The sequence below is a fragment of the Bidens hawaiensis genome, unplaced genomic scaffold, assembly GCF_021521415.1.
Source record: "Bidens hawaiensis isolate Kalapana, Puna unplaced genomic scaffold, B.hawaiensis_p1.1 tig00002123_1, whole genome shotgun sequence".
NCBI classification, from domain to species: Eukaryota; Viridiplantae; Streptophyta; class Magnoliopsida; order Asterales; family Asteraceae; genus Bidens; species Bidens hawaiensis.
This window is the reverse complement of record NW_027491112.1, coordinates 3,302,635-3,308,603: the sequence shown is the minus strand read 5'-3', so window position 1 is coordinate 3,308,603 and position 5,969 is coordinate 3,302,635.

Sequence of the window (5,969 nt, the reverse complement as noted above, 5' to 3'; positions counted from 1 at the left end):
GTTTACATTATTTAGTACGTTAATGTTTAAGGGACATATTTTTTTCCTGCTCAGTCGAGGTATGTGAATTCTCAGGGCCGGCCCATAACATAGTTATATAACCATGAGATATAAAATACTTAAATGAGTTATATTCATGTTTAATTATTTGTGTTAATCGCATCGTCACTAACCTTAACACAATTAGATATGTTTTGCGGACCCTATCTCCAATGATTACTTAATGTTGAAGAAAAGCATGTGGCATCCACTCAAATAAAAAGAAGTATCATATATGTGGATGTATAAATCTAATCCCAACCTTCGATATTCAATAACTATAACCTTTAGTTATGAAAATTTTGTTAATCTTAACTTTACAACCCAAATTGTTTACCTCCAACTTGTCACAGTGTCACTTGTATCAAGACAAATACATCATGAGATATTGACCGGTCACGCCAAATATATCATGAGATATTGACCGTCTAAGTTGTTTATTATGTGTGGGCCGAATTAATATGTCAAAATTGGCATGTTTAGAATTCTATGTATAGATACGAAGTTGTCTAAACCGCTCGATGCATGACGATCACTTGGAAAATGCTCGATCGATTTCGACTCGGTTTGTAAACGAGCTTATCAGGTAGCTTCGGATTGTAAACTAGCAAAGTACGCTCAGTTCAATTTGGTTGGCTCGAATTATACTTTATACACACACACAATTTTTAAACCATTTTAAAATTTCCATTTATAGTTTTTACAGATTCAAATTTTCACGCTATTAGAAATTTGTTTTCTTGTACATTATATCAAACTTGTTTCTTATAAATTTGCAAGCTACTATATACATAAAAAAAATCAGCCAAGTTGATGGATTAACAACTAAATTTTCAATATCACAACCAAAACACGGCTCAACATATCAATATATCATTAATTGTATGAATGCAAAGCGGATTTGGTCTAGATACATACATGGGTGAAACTTCCCATTACAACCAATTTTGAGTCGGTAAAAGAAATTCTTGAATATCCTAACAAGCATAAGAAGAATAGCTAGGAGTATATAACCATTCAAGCAATCTCGACAGTTACATGTTGGATGATACGGAAATCAAAAAATTAGAAGATCTTCAACAATAAACATTTACAAGTGGATAAGTTGGTTAACATCATCGAAGCAAACTCATTTTTATGGTTCAAGTATAGGAACAAGAGAATGGACTTGCAGTGAAAGAAGTGGTACAATTTTAACTTTGAGAACTTTCTGTTAGAGTTGTCTTTTTTTATTATTATTGAAATGTAATTGGCTTGTTATTTGTACTCTTCTAAGTTGCGTTGTCGCTTTTCATTTATAATATTGGCCTTTCAAAAAAACAAAGTTAAACCCGCCAACTTGTTTAACACCCAAACTATCATGTATTATATATATCATAAAAATGCAGAACACCACATGAAATTAAAAAGTAGAACACTTGATCTACATACATTAGTTATTGAAGGGGTATGCACCCGCCTTAACATCGAGCGGGGCAGGTCAACCCACAAGATATAGACAAGAGGCTTGAAATCAGGATGTCATGAAGACACAAAGCCAAAACCTATGCGCAAGCGCATGAAACACCTGCGGGTGGCGCATATCACATATGGACACAACACACACATTTGGTGTGAGAATAAGAGAAGACCCTGCGCATCCCCAGGATAGGCGCATAAAGGCCGCGCGTAAGCGACACACAACAAATGAGACAATAGTCTAATCCAAATCAGGATAAGGACAACCATGATTGTACTCATCAGACAACCTTCCAGAAGGTATCTTTTAAGGAATAAAGAATGTGCTGATATTGACAGCTGCCACTGAAGGGTGGACAACTCAGCAAAGCCCATGTGCCACCACGTGATGGCACGTGGGTCAGGTGAAATACCTTGGTCAGAGAATAATCAATGAAAAAGCACCAAGTGTCCTAAGTACACGTGGCGCGAAGCAATAGGAGGAGGCCAAAAAGGCCCTAATTGGGTCTGAGCCCAATCATTGGAAACCCTAATACTATAAATACCACACCACCTCAACAGTTGGGAGGGGGCAAGAAAATATGTTCTAAATCCTTTACTCATTTTCACATCCTTGTTATCTTCTCCTACAATATCTGATTCTCACACCGGAGGGTTACCCCAAAGAGGATCCCTCTGTCCCTTTCTGAGGGGTAAGCTCACGGTGCTGTTCGTTTTGTAGGTGGAAGAACTCGTATCTCGGAAAACCATCGGTGATATAGCACACTCGTACTCGAGGAACGTTGATCATATACAAGTAAGTCGATACACGCTTCTTCATTGGCGCCATCACCTGTTACAACGGCAACAAAACCACTATTTCATCAATTTTCTCTCTGAAAATCTTCACCATGGTTTCCGGTGTTCGAAACAACGATCAAGTTCTGGAGGATAATGAGTTTGAGGATGTTAATGAGGGACATCAGGTTCTGAGGGCGCCGCGTGACACTGCGCGCACCACCAGTAACCATCCCTTCAACACAGCACCTCATAGTCAAACTGAAACTCCCCCAGACGATCTCACGTTCCAAAATCTGACTAGTACAAAACAAAAGGGACCAATGGGCCCGGAAGTTGAAACCAATGACCCTAAAGAATGGCTCATAAACGAACAACGGCGTTTAATGGACAAATACAATGAGTTGGTAAAACACAAAAAGTTGGCCGATTTAACACAAAGGCTCGCATTTGATAAACAAACCATTCAGGGAACAACAAAAAAGACGCGCGCGCCGGAAGACGGTCATTCTGTTCACACCGAACAAGCTGATATTAGTGATGAGGAAGAGGTGCACAGCATGAAGAAGACGCGAGATACTCATGCAAGAGGTTCACAGCTTCGCTCACACATGCACATAGCACCTGGAGCCAAAGCTGATATGGATTTATACACACCATACAACCCACAAGCGAAAGGGCAAGTGGACGTAACCACACCATATAGGCCAGCCATCTTGGTAAAACATTCAAAATTCGCTGAGCGCATTGCGAAGGCTCCCATTCAACACCAAACCAAAATGCCAAGCGGTTTAGGCAAGTACGATGGTACAACAGATCCAGATGATTTCTTACAAGGTTTTTATAACACTGGAAACTTAGAAAGCTGGACGATGCCAACATGGTGTCACATGTTTGCTCACTGCCTCACGGGTGCAGCGCGTGTCTGGTTCGAAAGCTTGCCGACAGGACAAATCGATGGGTTCGAAGAGCTATTGGAAAAGTTCCAGGCTCACTTTATACAGCAGCGCAGACACACGCACGACCCTGATGACATCATGCACTGCGTACGCAGAAATGATGAAACCATTGAAGACTACATAACTCGTTTCAATCAGGAATCTCTTGCAATTGGAGGCATCACTGAACAACTCTTGCGAGTGGCCTTTATATAAGGTGCGCGCAGTGATCAACTCCGCAGAGCTCTCGTGAGCAGAGAAGGCATGCCCACCACTTGGGCTAAGCTTATGGAAGCATCGCGAGTCTTCGCACGAAATGAAAAACAAATTGCCCAAGATAGAGCAAGAGATAAAGGGCATCAAACAGAAGCACCACGCAACAATGAAAGGAGGGGCAAACAAAACTCCGTATGGTCCAGGTTGCAACAAACCAATTATTCTCCCGCAGAAAAGCAAGCGCAACAAAGTTCACCCCAACCCCAAAAAGACATTCTTAACCGCGGAGAAGGTGACAAGAAGGAAGACGGCAAAGAGCCTAACAGACCTCTACCAAGAATATGGACTCCCCTCACCAAAACGCCTTCGCAAGTGTTAAGCACAGAGAATGTCCAGTTTGAAAACCCCAGGCCATTACTCCATAAGGGACCACCGAACAGTGGCAAATATTGTGAATTTCACAAATCCACATGGCACAACACCGATGCATGCCATCATTTGAAGTATGCGATCGAAAAAGATGTGAAATCAGGCAAGTTGGCTCACTTGGTAAAAAATCCAAGACCAGAGAACGAACAACCAGACGGAGCCTCAGCCAGTAAAAATTTCAAAAGAATCTGTGTAGCTAAAGGAAGAAGGCAAGGGCAAGGATCGAGGAAGAGAAGCGCGCAAATCCAAGGGGATTGGCGCGAGCAACAAGTAATCTTTCCAAGAATCAGAGGAGGCCCGTCTATCAGCAGTCCTCTAGTCATCACTGCACACATCGCTCATTATGAGGTGTCAAGAGTCCTAGTGGACACCGGTAGTGAGTCAGACATCATGTATGAGCAATGTTTCAGGAAGTTGGATCCAGCAGACCAAGCAAGACTCGAAGTTGTGAGTGCACCAATCTCGGGTGTCTCAAACGAAATTATTCACCCCCTAGGTCAGATACAATTCGAACTAACTATGGGGGATGAGAAGCACAAGCGAGCTGAAATTGTCAACTTCCTGGTCTTGCCCACCACTTCATGCCATAGTATGATCTTGGGTAGAGGAACGATTGCCCAATTCAACGCCATACCGTCACCAGCGCATGGGGCGTTGGGGTTCCCAACACCAACAGGAGTAACATTTGTGTACCGAGATCATTTATGCGCAGTAGTAAGTATACCTCGAGAGGGGAGAATAAAGCCCAGTGGCAAACAACGCGCCAGAGGAATGGATTCTCAACCCAAAATTCCCAAAACAAACAATCAAAATCGGAGCTACGATATCAGATGACACAAGAGTGAGAATGAAAAGATTGCGCACAACGTATATGTCAATCTTCGCGTGGCAACATTCTGATATGACTGGGGTTCCGCAAGACCTGGCGCAGCACTCTCTCAACATATTCAAGTCCGTTGAGCCAATTGCTCAAAAGGAAAGAGTCATGGGAGACGAGAAGACAGAAGCCATGAATGAGCAAGTAGAAGATCTACTGCGCGCGAATATCATTCGCCCAATACGATATCAAACATGGGTAGCCAATCCTGTGATGGTAAAGAAGAGCAATGGGTCATGGAGAATGTGTATTGATTTCAAGGATCTCAACAAGGCGTGTCCAAAAGATTGTTACCCCCTCCCAAACATTGACATGAAGGTGGACTCTGTGGCGCCATTTAAGCTCAAATGTTTCCTGGATGCCTATAAGGGCTATCACCAAATTCAAATGGCACCACAGGATGAAGACAAGACTGCTTTCAGAACTAACAAGGGTGTTTTCTGTTACACAAAAATGCCCTTTGGTTTGAAGAATGCAGGAGCCACTTACCAAAGACTCATGGATGCAGTTTTCAACGAGCAGATTGGAAAAAACTTAGAAGTCTACGTGGATGATTTGGTGATTAAAAGCAGGGAGGAAAAACAAATGCTCAAAGACAACGAAGAAACCCTTCGGCGCCTAAAGGAAGTAAACATGAAGCTCAACCCGAGCAAATGCACGTTCGGCGTGGAAGAGGGGAAATTTCTCGGCGTAATGGTCACCAAGGATGGTTTCAAGGTGAACCCAGAGAAGGTGGAGGCTATCCTCGGCATGCCCTCACCATCCACCATGAAGGAAGTTCAAAGGTTGAATGGTAGATTGATATCAATTAACAGGTTCCTAGCAAACCATGCAAGCAAATCTACCCCATTCATTAACACATTGAGAAATTGCTTAAAGAAAAGCCAATTCAAGTGGACGCCTGAGGCCGAGCAAGCTTTCAGTGAGATAAAAGAATGTCTGATAAATTTGCCTGCGCTCACAGCTCCACTACCTGGTGAAACTTTAATGTTGTACCTGTCAGCAGGAGAGCGCGCCATTGGCGCAGTATTATTGGTGGATCGCAAGGGAATCCAAACACCAATTTATTATGTAAGTCGGGTGCTGACAGATCCTGAGACGCGCTACACCATCATAGAAAAGTTAGTTTTATCACTGACGCATGCGTCGCGCAAGCTTCACAGATATTTCAATGGTCATCCTATTGAAGTCCTAACTGATTATAACATCCAGCAAGTCTTGTGACGTCCCGCGCT